The 22,490-nt window shown below is 44.7% G+C and overlaps 1 protein-coding gene and 1 pseudogene across 16 annotated transcripts in view; one reads left to right on the top strand and one right to left on the bottom strand.

The window, feature by feature from the left end:
• Positions 1-22,490, top strand: part of POMGNT2 (protein O-linked mannose N-acetylglucosaminyltransferase 2 (beta 1,4-)) — a 62,151-nt gene that overhangs the window by 6,434 nt on the left and 33,227 nt on the right. For 7 of the 16 annotated variants that reach the window (XR_006288937.1, XR_006288935.1, XR_006288936.1 and 4 more), the window contains exon 2: positions 6,603-6,686. The exons of 2 other annotated variants lie outside the window; for them this stretch is intronic. The gene's annotated coding sequence lies outside the window, so the exon portion shown is untranslated. Of the gene's footprint in view, positions 1-657; positions 794-2,572; positions 2,661-6,602; positions 6,687-12,211; positions 12,223-13,323; positions 14,015-22,490 lie in introns of those variants that run through there. 7 more of the 16 variants (XM_043540857.1, XM_043540864.1, XM_043540858.1 and 4 more) reach the window with 5 other exon arrangements.
• LOC114019557 lies at positions 2,193-2,365 on the bottom strand (annotated as a pseudogene).

Here is a 22,490-nt window from a genome sequence, read left to right as displayed (position 1 = left end):
ATCCTCAGCTGCTATAAAATGTCGTAGCTCCATTGACTTCAATGGTCATATCTAAAATGGTTTCCTAACATGAGGCATGTGAGTGTTTTTGGAGCCTAAATCTGTTTCAAAATCAGATGCTACAGGTGAGCTGAACTTCATAGAAAACATAAAAATTGCTCATCAGACAGAGTGGATACCATTGAGAGTGGATAAACACCAGAGCCTTGAAATCAGCGTGGGTGAGCTTACACCTGGAGTTTTCAAAGCGAGTTATTAGACAGTGCACAATCCTGTGTCAGACTGGCTTCACTTTCATAATTACTCTCTGAGTAGTACTGAATAGTCACTGCCACAGACATCAGGGTCTATTCTGTGATGTTTTTGGAGGATTTCTTTAATAGTTTCTCCATCAGCCCTGTTTAAATGAACCATTTTACTTTCATAGTGATATCTGCTGGTGCTTCTCTAGCTCAGAATCTTGTCCCTTTTTTTGACTACACTAAAGATATATTGGGCAGAAATCATGTAACAGAGAGGCCACAAAATAACTATCAGAATCTTGTCTAAGCCCCGATCCCACAAAGACACATACACATGCTTAGCTTTTAGCATGAGTAATTCTGTTGAGTCCAGTGGCACTACTCACATGCATTAAGCATGTGTGTGTTTTTACAGGATTAGGGCCTTAACAGGGATGTTGTGAAATGAAAAGTGGAAGGTATAACTCTGTCCTTGCATCGGCGTATTGTAGGAATCTCATTTATAGGTACTGTTACATAAGAAAAGCTTTGATATCACTTACAGACAACAGGTAGGCTAATGATACATTTTTGTCCTAGTTAGTAAATTCAATAGCTTTTAACAGTTTTAGGTCAAACTCTTAATTATTTGAAGAATGTCTGGTATTTATATGTTCTTTCTACAGGGAAAAAGAGCAGTGGAAAGTTTCCCATTTCACTTCATTAATGAAACTTAGTTTTAAATTTGACCAAGGATTTAATTTTTGGGCCAAACCAAGATTTTTGTAACCTGAAAGCTCTAGATTAATGTCGCCACAATTTTTATTTTTAAAATTCCAGTGGAAACAGTTGATTTTAAACATGTTAACATTTATCTGCATTGTTTGAAACCCTATAAATGCAACATGAAGCATCCCAAAGTGAAACGGACTTCATTGATTTGTTCTACAAAAGAAATGGATGCAATGAAGAGAGAAAAAACTAATAAGCAAATTGGATTTTAAAATTCTTTCACTTTTAATTATCAAAGGTTGTTACAACAGTACAGAATTCTATCTGTTTTAATACATGATTTTTAAATTGACAGTATTCCTTTAATATGCATCTTCCGTGATCTGGAGGGACCACTGAGTATTTAGCCTTGGCCAGATTCTCCTTGATCTATACTAGATGCAGGAAGAGTTTGGCAGCAAATGCATCTTTAAGCCACCTTTGATCTTTTTACTTTCTCATTTCCCAGGTGTAAATTAGAGCAGTCTCAGAGCTGCTCTAATCTGTGCTTTGCTGCAGCATCCCCCGACAGTCCATTCCACATCTGAGAATAGCCAGAGATGGTTCTAGCCACACCCCACTATCTACACCAGAGAGAGTAAGGTGGGGGAGCAGAGGGAGGGCACAGGGCTATCTGAGGACTTTCTTTAAAATTAAGGCTAGTTCCCATAACCTGTTTGTGCTGCGTTTACAACCCCTTTATGTTGCCAGAGTGGCATAAATGGGCCACATGGAAGACAGAACTTGGGCCCATTCAGTCTTCCGCCTCTGAGCCTGCTGCTAAGGGTGCCAATTGTGATAGGGCACTCTGGGGATTGGACCTTGACAGTCAGCTCATTTCACATACTAAAAGGCTCTTTCCATTACTAATCTCGGGAGTCATCCCATCCATTCTCTCTCTCCTCTTAAAGAAGCCTGTTCTCTCACATGAATGCAATGCAGTACTTCACAGGAGAGACCTTTTTATCTCCCTCTTTACTTGTGAAATGGGTGCACTTTACTTAACAGCAGTAGCAGCCTTTACAACTGAAGGAACACTTTAGAAAAAGAAGAAAATAGCTATCTATTTATAATGCATAGACATGCTCAAGCCAGATGCTGAGAATTCCGTGGAAGATTTGCTGTTGACTTGCATGATTCAGGTTCTAAGTTTTGGAGTGAAACTTGTACGTTTTGTGACAGGGTCAGGCCAGATGGCTACAGGAGAGTGTTTTTTGAGCATGAATGCAGTCCCCCACTACCACAAATTATGCAGTCAAATTTCCTGCATTTGGGGAAATCACAGGGGTCAGCACACCTGCAGTGCAATGGTTGAGCCTCACCCTGGGAAAACCACCTTCAGGATCATGGTGTCTCCCCTGCCAGTAAGGCAGATATATTAGTCCCAGATTAAGCAGGTCCATTTTCCCTGGGTAAGGCAACAGGGGCAGTTCCAGAACAAGAAGGAACTTGCTGGAACAAATGAAGGCAGGCTAATAAGGACATCTAGAGCCACTTAAGAAGCTGCTAGAATCAATTAGGGGAGGCTGGCTAATCAGGGCACCTGAGTTTAAAAAGGACCTTATTTCAGTTTGTGGCGTGCATGTGAGGAGCTGGGAGCAAGAAGCACTATGAGTTGAGAATGAGAAGGCGTACTGCTGGAGGACTGAGGAGTACAAGCATTATCAGGTACCAGGAGGAAGATCCTGTGGTGAGGATAAACAAGGTGTTGGGAGGAGGCCATGGGGAAGTAGCCTAGGGAGTTGTAGCTTCCTTTTTCCCATGCTGGCCAGTGATGAGGTTAGCTGAGTGAATGGCAGGTTTGAGCCACCTAGCAAAAGTGTCCAAACTGAGGGCTGCTGTGAATCTCTGAGGCGAGCAAATCTGCCAATAAGCGCAGGACCCACCAAGGCAGAGGAGGAACTTTGTCACAATTTGTATGTAGGTAATAAACCTCCCCCCACCTCAAAACAGTGTATTTATTTCATAGTCAGTGTTGCTTTCAAAAGCCTTCTTAGAACTTTAAAGTGCAGTTCTGTTCTGAAAAGTGATTGCTAAAATGGTACCACCTTATTCATCGGTTCTGCTCGCTGTGTGTAGTCGACGGTATCTGTTTGCTTTTGTGAATAAAATACTCTTTACTCCTGTTAGCCTTGCAGAGCCAACACAACTGAGGGTGGTAGCTGGATTCTGTTCCTCCTTTCGCACCATCAACAGAATTGTTAGCGAAGCTCCAGTCAGTTTTATCTGGGTGCAGCCATGGAAGGCAACAGGGTTACATTAATCTTGCTGTTGATGCGAGATTTTGGCACTGCTCAGGCTATGATTTTAGCGCACTTTTTTTTTAGTAAATTTCACAGCAGAGGTGCAGGGAAAAAAAATTCAGGAGCAGTTTTTTTTGCGGGAGGGGGAAGGTTCACCGTGAGATCACTCCACAGCAGCAGCTCGAGTTTGTGCAGGGCTGGTCCCAGCTCCCCACTCTTGGCATTACATTTGGCACACATGGTCGCAGTGCCACTGAGGTTTGGCGAGTCTGCCCCCCAGCTTCATCTATGAAGGGGTGGATGGGGCAGACCTAAGTGGCCCTGGAACCACATATGCCAAGTCACAGTGCCTGGAGCAGGGTGCCGGGACCAACCTCATGGGAGAAGAGCCGCTACTGCGGGTTGAGCGCAGGGTGGATTTATCATGGACTTTATTCAAATACAAGTATATGATTACCATGAACACTGTGACATCTGTGCCAAAATTGTAGCCTGAGTCATGGCCAATGTAGCATTAACCTGTTACAGAAGCCTGCGTTGCTGTTGACACAGCAGTGTGTTGCAGTCCTTCTGAATTGCTGTCGGAGCCTGCTGGTGATATTCGTATGGAAAATAGTGGCAGCTTTAATACAATGCACGTGTACGAACATATCCAGAACTGCAGAGCTACCTCTGGACCTGACACCTCAGGCCTGAACACTGCAATGAGTTCTGTGTGGGTGGCCCCAGCACATGCATGGATCCCTATTGATAGGCCCTGATGGCACTCCATGTGGGTGCAGGAGTCTGGCTGCACAGAGCTGGCTGTAGAGCTGCGGTCAGGAGCAGTAAGAAACCTGTAGCTAGGTGGGATAAAGCTAACATCCCGCTGTTGCTAGTGTCTCTTAAGTAGTGTGGCGATTTTCTTTATGTAACTTCCTTTTCTTGGGATAGCAGGAGGAAATACTCCTAGTCATTAATAGGTACAGATTGTGTTGGTGGGGGAGGAGCAGAGGTTAGCATGAGTCTCTCTTATTCTATCATGGATCAGGTAAAGAGGAAAACAAAGTGATTCTGATTTAATTTTTTTTCCTCTGCAAAAATTTTGAAAATGGATGGACACCACCCAGTGCCCTCTGGCAGAATTTGCGGATGTCACTTTCACTCTTTGATTTATTGTCTGTCAGGCTGTATTGTATGTTCAAATAATTTTTTTCATTTGTAACCGCTTCTGACAACTCTGAGCTGATCCTGATCTGACATCGGGGCAGTCAGCCTTAAAAACATACTTTTATTTACAGGATTTTATTGGTGGTGCCTGAAATTGGGTGCTCAAAGTAGCCTTTTTCTTGTTTTAAGATGGTGAGCAGGTGTGTTGTTCTTGTATGCAGCAAGTAGAATTGCTAAAATTTAAGAATAAGGATGCTCTTATGGTTAAGGAACTGGAGTGGTGCTTAGAAGACCTGGGTTCAATTCCTGGCTTTGTCACAAACTTACTTTTTTTGACCTTGGGCAAGTCACTTAATATTTCTGTGCCTTAGTTCTCCATTTCAAAAATGGTTATAATAATACTCCCTTTGTCTATTTAGATTGTAAAGCTGGCAAAAAAAGACCTTGCAGAAAGGGGGCCTCAAGGTGCTACTGTAATACAGATTCTAAAGAATAGTTGTAATACTAATTCATAAAACAGGATTATATGTACCAAAGTGATTGGCCCCTTAGATATTCTTCTTGCTAGCTTAATAACCAAATAATTAAAGCAAGTTTTGTAGCTATGCAGAAATATATACTATAAGTCTTAATGCATTCACAAAGCTAAGGCTGTGCTTTGTAAACCAGAAGAAGCTAAACACGCTGCAGAAAAGTTAATTTTTTTTCATTGGACGTTTTCTGTGCCATAAATTGAAGTTTTATGTAGCAATTATGCCACAATAACTAGATAAATTCCAAAACCTATTACTGTTCTTTGTCTTTTATTGATGAGGTCAACAAGGAAGTAATTATGTTTAAACTTTAATGCTTTTTGCTTTATATAACTCTTGGTAGAGAGTATAATAGGCTTATGTGTTGAGGTGGCGGGCGAGGGTGGGGGCACAAATTGAGATGGGCCTGAGTTGCAAATTCAGATCCAGGCTCAAGTCCAGATTTTAAACTCTTTCATGCCTGAACCTCTAACATTTGGTTGTGCAGATCAAGTCTGGGCCTATCGCTTGTTCGATCTTAAACCGTTTTTATGATATTGGAGGCAGGAGGGCCAAAGTCTGACGTGTAATGCAAAGCTGGGAACAACCTTAATTATGAACTCACTACTACGACTCTAGAATGTATCTTGCAAAAGAAAAATTCAAGTTATAGGTGCTCTTTATTCATATTAAAGACGCTATTGTTTATATTCTGGTGATTTCAGATGATACAAATGTACTTTGTGAATGATTGTGAGCTGCCTGCATATTTTGGAAGCAAACTGTTCCTTTCTTAGGTGAATGAGGAGAGCTTCTCTGTGGTTCCTTGGATATTGGCTGCCATCAGAGTCAAGATATTAGACTTGATGGATCATTGTTCTAAGGAAAAATACAGAGTCACATACTTCCCTCTGCCCCTAAACTCATGTCAGCAGGGATGGCACAGCTGCAAGGTCCTTGCTGGTCCCAAAAACTGGAGAAACCCTTTTGTATGGGAAATGTTCTGTTGAGGCTCTGTGAATGCAAATGAAAGTATCCAGAGGCAGCCACTGTTTTGGGGACTGCCCCTCTAGAAATCCATAGGGATTATGGGTGTAAAATAATGGTGAGGGAGGGCTGGAGTCCATTCAGGTATAGGCCTGGGCTCCAGGACCACACTACCTTTGGGGCTGGGGAAGACAAGAACCATCATAAAGGCATAAGGTCTCTTGGTGGATGGTGTTGGCTTGTGCTGGACTGAGAGCATGGCCCCTTTTTCCTGTTTTGGTTGGGTGCAAAAACTAGCACCTTCAGCAAATGATTTGAAGGAAGTTCTATGAATGTGACCTTGCCATGTTTCCTGTCTGCTACCTGTGTATTTTCCCTGGAGGAAGGTCAAGTTGGCTTTCAGTTCATAAATAGATCAATAAATTAAATCTTGCCAGAGCTAGGAAGCTAGGGCAAGATCGCATATTGCCTGTCCAGGCACGGGAGGTAATGCTATTTGGGAGGTATAGAATCCCATAGGAAGAAGGCCAGCAAAGGAATGAGGTGGGATAAAGATGCAGTCCACTGTAATGCCATCTGGGAAGGGCAGGTTCTGGCATGAGCTCTCCACATGCTGCGGCCTGTTAAGTGGAGTCTGCATCTGTTGCAGCTGAGATGATTTTAAACCTCTAGTGGTAGAGGGTGATCACTACCTTGACACATTACCTTCTTTATTATAGGTAGTGGCATGTGCTGGAGGGATCTGCAGTGTGGTTGACATTCTGTGGTGCTTCCTCTTGATTTTCTTCACGACAGGAGAGGAGGTGAGTGGGTGGAGGTTACTTGAGATGTCTGGTTGGAGGCAGAATATGATTTATTAGTGTTCATTTAGCTGAATGGATACACAGCATATATATTTTTTAGAAATTTGCAAAATAGGGTACTGTTGTATTTTTATTGGCCACTAGCAATCACCTCTGTTGGCATAAAATCTTGGCACGTTGATACCTACATGAAGTTTATAATGTGTGTCCTATTTATAGTGTATTTACTGTACAGCCAGCATGTCTAGTACAGATTTACTAAGACAATGTGTATAAATAGTATTGACATCTAACAGACAGGTATAAAGTTAATGTAGGATTTAACTCTGGACACCATGTGTTCTGTAGACATACTGGATCAAATTTATGGAATCACATGGATTTAATCTGGTCTGTTCTTTCTATATCACATTTAATAATGACCACTCATTTCACAGAGTATCTATAGCTTGGATTTTTCTTTTGCATTAGTACAGTATTTCTAAGTTGTGTGTCGTTTTATGTGCATCTTCCCATTTCTGTTCCCCAGAATTGATGATGGTGTTCTGCAATTAGACTGTCAAAAAAATAAATAAATAGAAAGGTGGATGCTGATTCCTTCAGTCATGATGCTGTGAAACCTACTTCTTGATTTCTCCACAGTGTAGCAGCAAAGGGGACTAGCATGGCAGTGCTGTACTTCATCACATTAAGGATGAAAAACTGTGTCCTAGACAGTTTACAGACATGTAAAAACACAAATTCATGTCCTGAAGAATTTACAGTCTAAAGCACTGATCCAGAAAAGCATTTAAATTTGTACTTAATTTTAAACACAAGTGTAGCCCCATTGACATTGAATGGGACAACTCACATACGTAAAATTAAGCACATGTGTAAGTGCTCTGCTGGATCAGGGCCTGAGTGGTCAAAGGGAAGAGGAGACGCATGCAAACCAATACTTTAGCAACAGGCTAGAATAGCATCTGCAGAGTGAGGGTGTGTTGGGAGAGAGGACCAGCAGCTAGTGTGCTTACCTGCTAGCTTAACCCGCAGGCAGTCTAACAAGCACAGCTGGGCCCCATTTGAACTACCTGATTGGCTAAGAGGAGTAGCAGACCTGCTCTTAAGATCAGCAGCAGTGTACTGGCTGCTCAAAGTATTTGCCTACATCTATGATAGTTCCCGCCCCTGCTTGTTCCCAGCCCAGCCGTGCTCCTGTCTTGGTCCTGGTCCCAGTCCCACTCCAGCCTTTCCTCACTCCAGGTGACCTCCGCTCTGATTCCTGACTTTGGCTCCAGGATCTGGTGTCTGACTCTGGTTCTGACCCTGGGCTCTGACTCCAGCTGTGACTCTTGGTTCTGGCACCTGGCTACTGACTCCGGCTCTGACCGGTAGGCCTGAACACCCATGTCCCAATCCCTAACAGTTTAAGCAGCCTGCCAACAAAAATCCATCAGGAGAAAAGGGGCCCTGTTCTCTGCCATCCTGGGTTCCACCAAAACAAACCTCTCCGTCAGAGATAGTGTGTGCTGTACAGAACTTGCAGGGTCACGTTGCTGCCCTGAAGCTCCAACGCCGAACCAAAGAGTCCACTGCCAGATAAGTTCAACAGTGACCATGGCAAATTTTGTGGAGTCCTGCATCAGGGTTGGCTTCTGTTTCTCTTGCAACCACAAGCATTCCCCTCCAACCAAACCCAACTAGGAAGGACTTACCATCATCTTGCTGACTGGGAAGGCCCTGGTCAAGGCTCCTTGCTGGAGAAATCTAGCCTGCTCCTGGGCCTGTTTGAAAACTTTGTGCAACTCTGGTGATAATCTTTAATGACCTGGACTGCACATACATAACATAACAGAGGCTGTGCTTGAAGCATCATGGCAGGGGCACTCCTATCCATTGCCAAATTCACTGCAGAGTTTCTACATCTGGTAGCGGACACTGGGTGGAAGGAGGCTGCGCAGCATTATGACTTCTGGCTCGGACTCAATGAAGCAATCAAAGACTAGCTGGTGCAGGGGGTGTCCCAGCCTGGCCTGGATGATCTAATTGAACTGATCAATAACTGTCTGACAGAAACAACAAGAAGTCCTTGTGGCACCTTAGAGACTAATGAATTTATTGGGGCATAAGCTTTCGTGGGCTAGAACCCACTTCATCAGATGCCTGGAGTGGAAAATACTGGAGTAGGTATAAATACATGAGAAGATGTGAATTGCCTTACCAAGTGTGAGGTCAGTCTAACGAGACAATTCAATTGACAACAGGATACCAAGGGAGGAAAAATAATTTTTGAAGTGGTAATGAGAGTGGCCCATTTCAGACAGTTGACAAAAAGGTGTGGGTAACAGTAGGGGGAAATTAGGTTTAGGTTTTATAATGACCCAACCACTCCCAGTCTTTATTCAGGCCTAATCTGTTGGTGTCCAGTTTGCAAATTAATTCCAGTTTTGCAGTTTCACGTTGGAGTCTGTTTTTGAAGATTTTTTTTTTTGTTGTTGAAGAATTGCCACTTTTAGGTCTGTTGAGTGACCAGGGAGATTGAAGTGTTCCGCCAAGAGCGAAACTTAGCCTCCTGTGCCTTGCTGGTTTCCTAGATCCCAGCTCACCAACTGCTGGCTTTGCCCCCTAGACTGAGCCCAGGTAAATCAGCCCTGGCTTTCTGATGCTGAGAAAAATTGATGCCGAAGGGCAGATTTATGCCTGTACTGTGAGAACCTGGACACTTTGCATCAAGCTGTCTTGCAAAGGCTTGACCTGTATCTCGGCTGGGAAAACATCAAGTCCCAGGCCCATTAGAGGGGACTGGGCTGGGTTGGTATTCTTCTAACAGCAGTATCCAATTTTGAGATTTGTTTGCTGGTACTCTGGCGATGGTTACCCAGAATCTAACACATCTCTGACTTTCCCTTCAACACCCCACATGTCTCAGGTCCACCTGGAAGCACTGGTGGTTTTGGGTGCCTCCACTAATTTCATGGACTTGGAGTTTGTGCAAGTGCACATGACTGCCATCCAGCAAAAAAGCTCTCTAGACTTTGTTGATGGGTCTCTTCTCTTGTTGGGGCCCCACCAGACTGCCCCCTTGGAGGTCACCATCCTCCAGGGTCATCAAAACACCCTCCAGTTTGGGCTCATCCAAGCCCAATCCTCTCTGGTTATCCTCAGTGTAGGCTAGCTGGCTTGCTAGTCGCAGTTTGCATGTCTGTTGGCAGGCACACACAGTACACTTCAACTCCCTGCACTGTGGGCAATCTTGTCTCCCAAAGCCCAGCCATGGGCCAAAAGTCCGCTGCAGTTTAGTCTGCCTCCCCAGAGAATGTGAGTCTGAGGCTGTTAGGTCGCAGGGAATCTCAGAATCCCCTGTGTCACCTCCTACTACTTCTGTGATACCTGCTAAATATCAAGAATTTGTAGATATGCTCAATAAGAAGAATGCAGATGACCTTCAGCCGGGAGCCAAGATCCATTTTGGTGGCATCTACTCCCTCTCTGAGTATAGGCGCTCTAGAACTACCGTCAAGAGAACCTTCAGAAGCATTTCATCCATCAGATCTCTGTGGTTCTGTGTGGATTACAGGGTGTTAAACAAGGTTACCATCCAGAACCAGTATTGCCTACCCCTTATCAGCAAACTGTTTGAACTACTTCACTCTGCCAACGTCTTCATGGAGTTAGACCTCCCTAAAGTTTATAATCTGGTGTAGATTAGGAAAGTGGAAGACTGCCTTCTGTACCCAATATGGACATTTCTAATATCTGTTACCTCAGTTTCCCTAGAAACCAACCCAGGGTTACACTTATATTGTTTTTCTTAAAGGCCTCTGTTGGATCAAACAGAAAAGGGATGGGGCTTATTCATGCACGCACTCATTCATCGCATTCATACCCTCGTGCACCCACACACTCCCACAGGTGGAGAGTTACCAGAGACATCAGAGGAAGCCGAAGCATAGTAGATCTGGTGTGTCCACCTGCAGTCACGGATCCGGGCTGGTGAGCAGATCAAGAAGCAGGAGGCTTGTGTGCATGTCTTCTTCCTTTTTTGGAAATGGGCGGTTCCTGTCACGTACACTGAGTTTCCCTTCTGTGTCTGTCACCGAGAAGCATTCCCAGGCCTCGTTCCTTTCATGCATACCAGGAGGTTCTTTTCTTTACAGCACCCCATGTTTGCCTTCTCAGGGCAGATTACATCAGACTCACCTGTCTCCTGTCTCTATTCTCCTTGCAGTTCCTCTCCGCCCAGTCCCCCCGCACACTGCCTTGTTCACACTCTCTCTGATTGCGTGATGGGGTATTGCAAAGCTTGGAGGTTTATACAAGTGGTAACTGAAAAGGTTACAAAGCTTAAAAGGAACAATAACTAAAGTTACAAAGTTTGCAAAAGGTTACAGTACTTAATGGTCATACTAGCAATGACTGAAAAGTTACAAATGTTACAATCACATTCCGCTGGATTGAGCGGAGGCTTTACATGACAATATCTAGTTATGTCGATTGGCCTGAGAGATGGTCTGGTGACCTTCCAGCACTTTATCAATATCTTCAGGGATGCTAGACCATTTTGTAGTCATCTACCTTGATGGTATCCTCCATCTTTTCGGAAGACAAGGATCTTCATGATCGCCCTGTACACAGCATCCTAGAGAGACTCTATCAGAACCATCTGTATAAGTTTGAGAAGTGCGAGTTTGACTGAGGTACAATTGAATTCCTTGGGTATGTATGTCTCCGATAGGGCTAACCATGGATCTGTGCAACGTGGCGGTCATATCTAATGAGGGTACCCCGAAAGGCGTCCATGGGGTACAGCAAATCATGGGCTTTGCCAATTTTTATAAGCAATTTATCAAGGGTTTTTCTAGCTTAGTTGTCCCTATAACCTCTCTTCTGCATTCACCTGGTCCCCAAAAGCCCAGTCCACCTTCAAGTAACTCAGAGAGAGTTACCATGACACCCATCCAGACCCCACAAAACCATGTGTGGTAGAGACTGATGCATCAAACTTTTCCTATGGGCATAGTGTTGTCCCAGTCACTAGGGCCCCATGGCTAACTGCACCCTGGTGCCTTCTACTTATGTAAGCTAGTCCAGGCAAAGAGGAACTGTGATATATGAGACAAGGACCTGTTAGCCATAGAGGCAGCCTTTGAGGAATTGCACCATCTCTTAGATCAGTGGTTTTCAAACTTTTTTTTCTGGCGACCCAGTTGAAGAAAATTATTGATGCCTGCAACCCAATGGAGCTGGGGATGAGAAGTTTGGGGTGTGGGAGAAGCTCAGGGCTGGAGCAGAGGGTTGGGATGTGGGCTGCAGGGTGAGGCCGGAAATGAGGGGTTCAGGGTGTGGGGGGGCTCTGGGCTGGGGTAGGGGTTTGGTATGCAGGAAGGGGCTCTGGGTTCAGGGGGGCTCAGGGCTGGGGCAGGGAACTGGGGTGCAGGCTTACCTTGGGTGGCTCCTGGTCAGTGGTGCAGTGGGGATGCTAAGGCAGGCTAGTTCCTACCTGTTCTGACACCACGCTGCGCCCCGGAAGCGGCCAGCAGCAGGTCTGACTCCTAGGCAGAGGCTCACAAGCAGCTCCGCGCAGCCCTCGCCTGCAGGCACTGCCACCCCTACCCCAGCTCCCATTGGCCGGGAACCCTGTGGCCCCTTTTCCTAGGAGCCGGACCTGCTGCTGGCCGCTTCAGGGGTGCAGCACAGTGTCAGAACAGGTAGGAACTAGCCTGCCGTAGCCGGGCAGCACAGCTGATGGGACTTTTAATGGTCCAGTCGGCGGTGCTGACCAGAGCCGCCGCGACCCAGTGCCTTACATTCTGTGACCCAGTACTGGGTCGCGACCCACAGTTTGAAAACCACTGTCTTAGATGGGGCCAGACATTCCAGTCCTGGTCCTTTATATGCAGTCAGGCATATTAACCAACGTCAGATCTACTGGTTCCTCTTCTTTGCCGAGTTCAATTTTGTAGTCATCTATCGCCCAGGGATAAGAAACGGAAAGGCTGATGTCCTGTCCCATAAGGTTGAGTACCATGGCTCTGGCAGGGCAACTTCTTCCACAGTTTTTAGACTCCAAAATATTAGGAGGGTTATCTGACCTGAACACGCACAAAAATGTAAATAAAAATGTTCATGTCAAACCTGTGCTTCATACATTAAGTATTCTCATATTATGTTGAAGTCAATCTTTCCTCATTGGTTTTCTCATCCTACCTGTTGTGGTGTTTGTGTTGCAAAAAAAAAAAAAAAAAGTCACTGAAAAGATAATGGGGTCAGTTAGACCCCCTCAATGTTGTTCAATGGGGAAAAATGAGAGTACTCCACTTTCAAAGTCTTTGGGGGGTCTCTTGGACCCAAACACATATAACAATTTAAATAAAACATGATAGGCAAACCACTACCTCTTCTTTCTTTCAGTATTCTCAAACGATGAGGAGGACAGCCTGCTAGCATTGGTTTTCTCTGCATACTTGTTGTGGTTTTAGGGTAGCAAAAAACGTCACTCAAAAGGTATTGAGGTCAGTTAGGTCCCAAATTAATTATGCAGGTATTTCAGTATCAGGTATGTTTTTATTTTGAGGCAGCAGTTATGGTATGATTGTATGACTCTTTCAGCATTGTTTTTATCATCATAGTTTCAGTGGCTTTTCTTTTTTAAAAGATGTGAGACCCCAGATAATGTTTGCCTCATGTATCATCACAATTGTCCAGAAAATTGAGTTTCTTTGAAGATAACACTGTCAAATGGATTTTCCTGGAAGCCTACATGTGGTAGGAAGAATTTCTGGGGAAACCACAATTGTCAGATACATTTTCTGGCAAGGCCCATGCTTGACAGATGTTGCTGGGGCAAAGACTCGCTGTTGCATTGCACATGCAGATTGCCTGTTTGAATGCATATATTATTTGGATTTTGTTGAATCACACATGGCATAACAGAGTAAGGGAAAGATGTTTCTTAGGGATCTGGATACAGAAATGGTGAAACCACTTGTTCAAGAAAGGAACATTGCAGTCTTGCTTTGGCTTCTGGGGAAGCAGCGTCTTGTGTGCTTTGCTATTAACAAATGGGGAATATATTTCATCTGTACCCGAGAAGAGGACAGAAAAACACACCAAAACGGCACAAAGCATGAACACTTTGTATGTTCAGAATATATCATCTGTTTGCTCCATTTGTTCAAAGTAGTAGGCCATTATACTGCCACTTTACTGTGTTTGCCTTTTTATATTCACTGGTTACAATAAAATCTGTTTTAAATGCATCCCATGTGGGGTATCTTCTAGTTTTGAAATATGTGGGCGGTGTCTCCAAGACCCCAATACGGAAATAGTTGGGTGATTTATGGTCCAATATTAGGGTTAATGCAGCCAATTTTGTTAATGGGGCAATAGATGGCAACCTGATGTCTTCCATGCATTCCTTGTTGCCTGGTGACCTGGTTGCTTCTCAGATCCTCCAGGCTTTGGATGGTGTCAGTGTCCAACCTGTCACCAAATTCAGATTACAGGATGACGTCCTCTACCATAAAGGCCGTATTTATATCCTGGAGGGACAGATTAGGCTTCCAATCCTGAAGCTATGCTCTGATATGTACCAGTTTCTGGCAGGAGTTTCTAAGGTTTTGGACATAGAATCCCTCATCTTGTCTTCATATCATCTGCACACCAAAGGGCAAATGGAACAGGTCAACCAGATCCTTGAGCAGTTCTTCAGTTCAAAAAGCAGTGAGGACCAAGAAAACTGGGTTTCCCCGCTTCCCTGTGCGGAACTTGTGTATAATAATACCGTACACGTCTCCACCCTACAAAGCCCCTTCTTTGCCAACTACAGGTTTCATTCTCAGTTTCACTCTGACATCCCCGTGAAGTGTCTGGTACAGCTGACATCTGCTAAGGAGGCTTATGAGCACCCTGGTGACCGTTCCACCAGGCCACCCCCATCCTTGTCATAGGAAATGAGGTTTGGCTGTCCACTCAGAATCTTAGGTCAGCGTCCCCTTCAGCTAAGTTAGACCACCAATATCTCTGTCCATTTCATATTCTGGAATGGGTCAGTCCAATGGCATTCAGATTCCAGTTGCCCAATATTTGCTTTTTTTTGTCTGAGACAGTGTATTCTTTGCTTTCTGATGCTGATACTCAGTGACTAGTTACCTTTCACTGTAATCAGGCTGGTGTGAAGTTGTACTTGTTTCTGTTTGATGTAGACTTGCATCCTAATTTAGAGAAGGTCAGTGCATGAAGAGAGACTCTTTCAGATTGTGGAAGTGAGATTGTGATCTCGTGGTGTAAATCAGAAGTAGTTCAATTGAAATGAATGTGGTTACATTTTTGTAAAACTGAGGTGACAGGAGAATCTTATCTGCAATGGAGCCCTTTATTTCTGTAGTTTTCAGCTACTGGATCAATTTGCTTCTTTTCTCTGACTTTCTGTTTTTGGATATTACATGTTCACCTTTCCTCCACACACTGGGTGTTTGGGTCTGGGTTGTACTTCTCTCTTGCTTTCTCCTCTTTTCCTGTGCTTTTCTTTCTCGACCGCTTTATTTCAGTCTCATCTCCCTTTTTTATGCCCAAAATCCCCACTGGCCCTCAGAGTAGAAAATGAAGTTTAACAATGTGTCTCAACCACAAGGTCTCTTTTTTTTATTTTTTTTATTTTTAAAGGAACAGTTTACAAGAGGAAAAATCAAGTGTTCTGCAATTTTTACTCTTCCTTTTTAAAGATTCTTCCTGAATGCTGAAATGTTCTTGCTAACTTTATTTTTTGCCCGGTTATGGCTTTGAATACTATTTGACTCTCTCACACACATTCAGAACCTTATTTGCTTGTATGGCCATGAAACTATGTATAATCTTGATTTCGTAACCAGTTGATGTTCTTGGTTCTGTCATAGAATATTTTGGCTCATCCTTTCAGAACACACGTGGAAGTGTCTTCCTCTCCCCCAGCCCTTGGCTGTGTCATGTGAAATTTAAAAAGAGATATAGATAGTCAGTGACAGTAACTATGAGGAGGAGTTCAGCTGAATGCCTCTTCTTTAGTTGTTCGATGTCTTTTAAGAGTGAAAGGGCCTGGGGGGCATTTTGATTATAAATAAGGGTTTCTTGGCTCTTTGCATGAGTTCAGCATCCATGAAGCTCAGGTTGCTGGCACCCTGCCCCACCCCACAAGAGGCTGGGATTGCAGGAACCTTACCTGCCCCCCCATAAGGGGCTGTTGCTGTTTGCTGCAACCCTGCTTGCCAGCCCCCCCCCCCCTTTCCCATATGAGCCCTTCCTCTCCTCCACAAGGGGCTGGCATCTCCACTCGCCCCTTCCCACAAATTCCTCCGCACCGCACTCCCCCCCCCCCTTTTTTTTTTGACAATAGTGGACATTTGTTCTGTTTCCTCTTGCCAGCTGATCAAGTTGGCAAGAGCAAATGGCACCAGTGCCCACTTTTGCCAAAAAAGTTGGGACAGGGCTTGAAAAAGGGACTGTCCCGGCCAAAACGGGATATATGGACACCCTATTCAAAGGGGATGTTTTGAGGGTTACTCCTACTTTGCATAGGGGTTGCAGAATTGGGCACTTGGGCCCTATTTGATTTAAGCCCTTTAACCCATGCTTTATTTTAAGCTATCGATCTTCCTTTGGGTTTTGTACTGCTGCCTATCTCTTGTAACAGTGGAGCACCTTCTATGTAGAACAGCAATTGCAGAGTGTCTCGTGGACTTTTTGGAGTCTCTGTCTCTTCTCCCTTCTGGGGCTCTAGAAAGCTCTGCTCGGTTTTGGAGGAAGGGGGTTCTTTGTCTTTGCGAGGGAAAGGTTGATGCTATGAATGACTTTCTGGTTATGGTGGAAAAGTTTTATCCAAAAGGAGGGCTTGCAGCATTTCCTAAAGGTCTCATCCTTGGAATTCCAATCTCAGTTCCATTTTAACTGCAAACCATTCTACAGAACAGTCACAGCTGAGGCTTTCCATGCTCAGGAAAATGTGTCTGCTGTGAATCAGTTGTCACTCCGTCTGTGTGTTTGCTGGTTGCTCCTGCCAGATCTTTGCTTTGACACTCATCCTTAAGCCCACCCCTGCAATGTCTGTGTGATACGTGCGATGTCCCAGATGATAGTAAGAAGGCTGCCTAAAGGCAGGTGGTGGAATAGCCCTCCTGCCTGATGCACCCTGTCTCTGGGTAAGTATATTGATACTTGCCATCATCGCCAATTAAAAACTGACTGCAAACTGGTTGTCAATTGTAGTGGCAACAAGTAGGAGTTCAAAGTCTGTGCAGAGTGAAAAATGAGCAGGAATGTCATGGCTTAAAAAACTGGGCACAAAACTACAAAGGCTATTTTAGATTTCTCCAGCACTTACCCAAGGGTCTCCATACCAGGCACATGACCATCAGTCCTGGGTCTCTTTCACAGAAGAGTCTGTGAAGCTGGGTCTTCCACACAACAGTCTGTGTCACTGATTGCATTCTGCAGCATTGCCAATGCAGGGAGATGTCCACTTTGAAAAATTATATTTATTTGTTTGAGATAAATCAGATTTGGCCCAGAAATCTTGCTGTTATGACCGGCATCATTTTCTCCCACATCTTTCACAGAGGGAGGGAGGGAGAACCAAAACCTAAATAAAATAAAAGCCGTACTAGGATCAATTTTCCTCATAATTTCCTTTTGTGCTCTGCTGAGACTTCGGAAAAGAACACCTGGGGAAAAGATCTGAACCTACACCACATGCCTGCAACGCACCTCCACATAACTGCCCTTTGTTACAGAGAGATACCAGCTGTCGTTCCTGAGTGGTTAGGCAGTCCTTTATTCAGCACTAATACTATTGTGTGAAAGCTGTCCTATTGCAGAAGAGTGAGTGTGGGATTTTTTGGGTTTTTTTTTGTTTTTTTATTTTTTTTCCAGTCCTGATGATGCTGGTCACTTTTCGATGGTTTGTTCTTGTCCCTACTCCTTGCATCTGACTGTTTTGTTCTTTGCTTCTTAGGCTATTACTCATGTTCATGCAGAGAGCTGAGAGTTAATAGAAAATGCAACTGTTCTCCCCGTCCTCTATCTGGTACAGCGCATATATGAGGCTACATCACACCTTGGGCCCGGGATAGTAACAGTCCTCCATATACAAATATAGTTCTGTGCCATGATGTCTACAAGTAAATCTGGAGAGCAAGTTACAGTGAAGACTTGTGCTGCCAATAATATGGGGGGGGGGGCAGAGTGAGGGCAGCCAGCTTCAGCAGTGTTACTGAGCATGCTCAAGCCCAACAGCAAATCTGGGGGGGGGGGGGGCAGGGAGGAGAGAGTATTTGACCCCGCATGCTCCCCCACCTCCCCATGTCACCTCTGGCAAGTTGTTTTTTATTTTATTTCTTTAGACTTTTATAAAAGGCACCAATTAATCATCTCTCGGTGCACAAAACGTAAGAGCCATCTTTTCCTTTCTTAATTACAAAATTTGGCATGAGGGCTAACAAAGTTGAGCCCCTATTCAGGAAAGCGCTTGAACACGTACTTAACTTTGGACATCTGCCTAAGTGCCAGTGACATCAGGGGGACTTAAGCATGTGCTTAACTTTAAGTATTGAATATGTGCTTTCCTGAATCAGGGCCATAATGATGAGGGTTTTTATTTTAGTGCATTTCTCATATGGGCACCCAGATACAATGATAATGGGCATAGTGTATCCTGTATTGCTAGATGTTTCAGTATATCCTGTATCGCTTTGTAAAATTACATTTGCTTTGTTCTGTGCCGGACCTATAACTTGTGGGGTTTATTCTTTGTAGATATGTTCCCTGTTAATATAGGGCCAGATTGTGCACACTGAGAGAGGTGCATGGAGAAGTCCTCCACTTGTGACACCCAAATCCCCTGCGTGGAAAGAGTGACTACCACCACAATCCCACCCTTCAGAGGGCACACTGTGATGCTCAGGGCCTGCCAAGGAAAGGGTAAAGTTTGGGTGGGCCAGGGCAGGATGAAGCTGGCTAGGGAAGACACATATTGTTTCCCTCATTGACCCCGTGGAAGTTGTCCAGCTGGTAGAATCATAGAATATCAGGGTTGGAAGGGACCTCAGGAGGTCATCTAGTCCAACCCCCTGCTCAAAGCAGGACCAATCCCCAATTAAATCATCCCAGCCAGGGCTTCGTCAAGCCTGACCTTAAAAACTTCTAAGGAAGGAGATTCTATCACCTCCCTAGGTAACACATTCCAGTGTTTCACCACCCTCTTGGTGAAGTTTTTCCTAATATCCAACCTAAACCTCCCCCACTACAACTTGAGACCATTACTCCTTGTCCTGTCCTCTTCTACTACTGAGAATAGTCTAGAACCATCCTCTCTGGAACCACCTCTCAGCTAGTTGAAAGTAGCTATCAAATCCCCCCTCATTCTTCTCTTCTGCAGACTAAACAATCCCAGTTCCCTCAGCCTCTCCTCATAAGTCATGTGTTCCAGACCCCAATCATTTTTGTTGCCCTTCGCTGGACTCTCTCTCCAATTTATCCACATCCTTCTTGTAGTGTGGGGCCCAAAACTGGACACAGTACTCCAGATGAGGCCTCACCAATGTTGAATAGAGGGGAACGATCACGTCCCTCGATCTGCTCGCTATGCCCCTACTTATACATCCCAAAATGCCATTGGCCTTCTTGGCAACAAGGGCACACTGCTGACACATATCCAGCTTCTCGTCCACTGTCACCCCTAGGTCCTTTTCCGCAGAACTGCTGCCTAGCCATTCGGTCCCTAGTCTGTAACGGTGCATTGGGTTCTTCCGTCCTAAGTGCAGGACCCTGCACTTATCCTTGTTGAACCTCATCAGATTTCTTTTGGCCCAATCCTCCAATTTGTCTAGGTCCCTCTGTATCCTATCCCTGCCCTCCAGCGTATCTACCACTCCTCCTAGTTTAGTATCATCTGCAAATTTGCTGAGGGTGCAATCCACACCATCCTCCAGATCATTTATGAAGATATTGAACAAAACCGGCCCCAGGACCGACCCCTGGGGCACTCCACTTGATACTGGCTGCCAACTAGACATGGAGCCATTGATCACTACCTGTTGAGCCCGACAATCTAGCCAACTTTTTACCCACCTTATAGTGCATTCATCCAGCCCATACTTCTTTAACTTGCTGTCAAGAATACTGTGGGAGACCGTGTCAAAAGCTTTGCTAAAGTCAAGAAACAATACATCCACTGCTTTCCCTTCATCCACAGAACCACTAATCTCATCATAGAAGGTGATTAGATTAGTCAGGCATGACCTTCCCTTGGTGAATCCATGCTGACTGTTCCTGATCACTTTCCTCTCATGTAAGTGCTTCAGGATTGACTCTTTGAGGACCTGCTCCATGATTTTTCCGGGGACTGAGGTGAGGCTGACTGGCCTGTAGTTCCCAGGATCCTCCTTCTTCCCTTTTTTAAAGATTGGCACTACATTAGCCTTTTTCCAGTCATCTGGGACTTCCGCCGTTCGCCACGAGTTTTCAAAGATAATGGCCAATGGCTCTGCAATCACAGCCGCCAATTCCTTTAGCACTCTCGGATGCAACTCGTCCGGCCCCATGGACTTGTGCACGTCCAGCTTTTCTAAATAGTCCCTAACCACCTCTTTCTCCACTGAGGGCTGGCCATCTACTCCCCATGCTGTGATGCCCAGCGCAGCAGTCTGGGAGCTGACCTTGTTCGTGAAGACAGAGGCAAAAAAAGCATTGAGTACATTAGCTTTTTCCACATCCTCTGTCACTAGGTTGCCTCCCTCATTCAGTAAGGGGCCCACACTTTCCTTGGCTTTCTTCTTGTTGCCAACATACCTGAAGAAACCCTTCTTGTTACTCTTGACATCTCTTGCTAGCTGCAGCTCCAAGTGCAATTTGGCCCTCCTGATTTCATTCCTACATGCCCGAGCAATATTTTTACTCTTCCCTGGTCATATGTCCAACCTTCCACTTCTTGTAAGCTTCTTTTTTATGTTTAAGATCCGCTAGGATTTCACTGTTAAGCCAAGCTGGTCGCCTGCCATATTTACTATTCTTTCGACTCATCGGGATGGTTTGTCCCTGTAACCTCAACAGGGATTCCTTGAAATACAGCCAGCTCTCCTGGACTCCTTTCCCCTTCATGTTAGTCCCCCAAGGGATCCTACCCATCCGTTCCCTGAGGGAGTCGAAGTCTGCTTTCCTGAAGTCCAGGGTCCATATCCTGCTGCTTACCTTTCTTCCCTGCGTCAGGATCCTGAACTCAACCAACTCATGGTCACTGCCCCCCAGATTCCCATCCACTTTTGCTTCCCCCACTAATTCTTCCTGGTTTGTGAGCAGCAGGTCAAGAAAAGGGTATCTGTGCCCCGGGGCACCCAGGGTAAGGTAAGGTCAGAGGGGTCCCTGCTAGCGTGCCTCCACTGGACAAGAGGAGTCGGGGGTGGTGGCACTGGGAGCCAGAGGTACAGGGGTGGAGGTACAGGGTCTGAGCACAGATGGGCTTGGCCTCCTGTGAATCCCTGGCATCTGCCAAGTTTGAGTATGGATTTTCCACAGGGAACAACTCCATCCCCCTCCTGCAAGGATGATTCAGGGGAATTTCCTCATGGAGTTTCCTTTTAAAAAGGTCCCCTCCCACAGCTCTTACTGCATGCTGGGACAGTCTGGGCCATACACTTATTTATTTATTTTTTTTAAAATGCTGTCTTTTCTCTAAGATCACAAGCAATCTATTTCTGTCCTTAAAGAGTTTCCTTTTTTAATTTGGTGCATTTATGTAACTTTGCCCAGTCTAGAAATTTGTGTGTGTGTGTGTGACAGGAGCCAACTCTTCTGCATCCCACTCCAGGTGGAACGCTCTGACTATTCTGCAAGACGTTGTTAATAGGTCAGCCATCTGACACATGAAGCCATTGTATTAAATGAAATATACTTTAGGGCTAACTTGCCTCTGCATTTAGTAACATGGTCATTCTTGTAGGACTGTGTCCTGTGCATTGGCAAATCAACTCTGAAGGAGTTGCGGGGTACACTATGACACCTACAATAATACTATTGATGATCTGACCTCAGTTTAATCTTGCTTAAGGTAATATTTGCCTAAGGCTTTGTGAATTTCTTTTGTGCTCTGATCCACAGCCTCTAATTACAAATTGAATAAATAAAAGAAGAAACCTTTAAAAATGGTTTCCCTTGTTGCTCTGCCTTGATGAATAAGTATAGGTCTAATCACCATTCCTTACAATTTTCTGGCTGTCAAGGGTGTGAAAGGTTTCTTGCTGGCTATTGAACTGTAATTTTTGCATATGACACCTAATGCATTCAGAATGGCATACAAATAATTCAGTGTATTCATCACGCTTCTCACCACTGTGTGGAGCAGGTCACATTGAAATTGAGAAATATGATTCATATTGTTTTTCTTCTTTTCCCCTGTCAATGGCAGCAGGAGCCCTCAGAGCAACATTTGAAACAGAAAATGCGTGGCCTGCAGCCATGTGGTGGTGTTGCTCTGCTGGGCCCTCTGATGCTTCTGTAATCAGATAAGAGCCAAGGTAGGCATTGTTCTTTTCCACATGGTACATCAGACCACAGCAGTTATGTGCTGTGCAGAGTATTTTAAGGAAATGTCTGAAACGGTTCCTATAGCCTATTTGGTCCTTTGACCCAAGCCCTGAGTTAATTCTTTTTAACTATAGATATTTTGTGGCCAAACATAAGGGCTCAAATTCTCTGCTGCTTTCCGCCTTACATAATGGACCTGTGCAAAATGACATAATGCCACCAAACCAGAATACTAGTGTATTACACTCATGCTACACAAGTGTCAACAGCCAC

The sequence above is a fragment of the Chelonia mydas genome, chromosome 2, assembly GCF_015237465.2.
Source record: "Chelonia mydas isolate rCheMyd1 chromosome 2, rCheMyd1.pri.v2, whole genome shotgun sequence".
NCBI classification, from domain to species: Eukaryota; Metazoa; Chordata; order Testudines; family Cheloniidae; genus Chelonia; species Chelonia mydas.
Note: the sequence above shows the minus strand (reverse complement) of the source record. Positions and strands in the feature narration are given on the sequence as shown.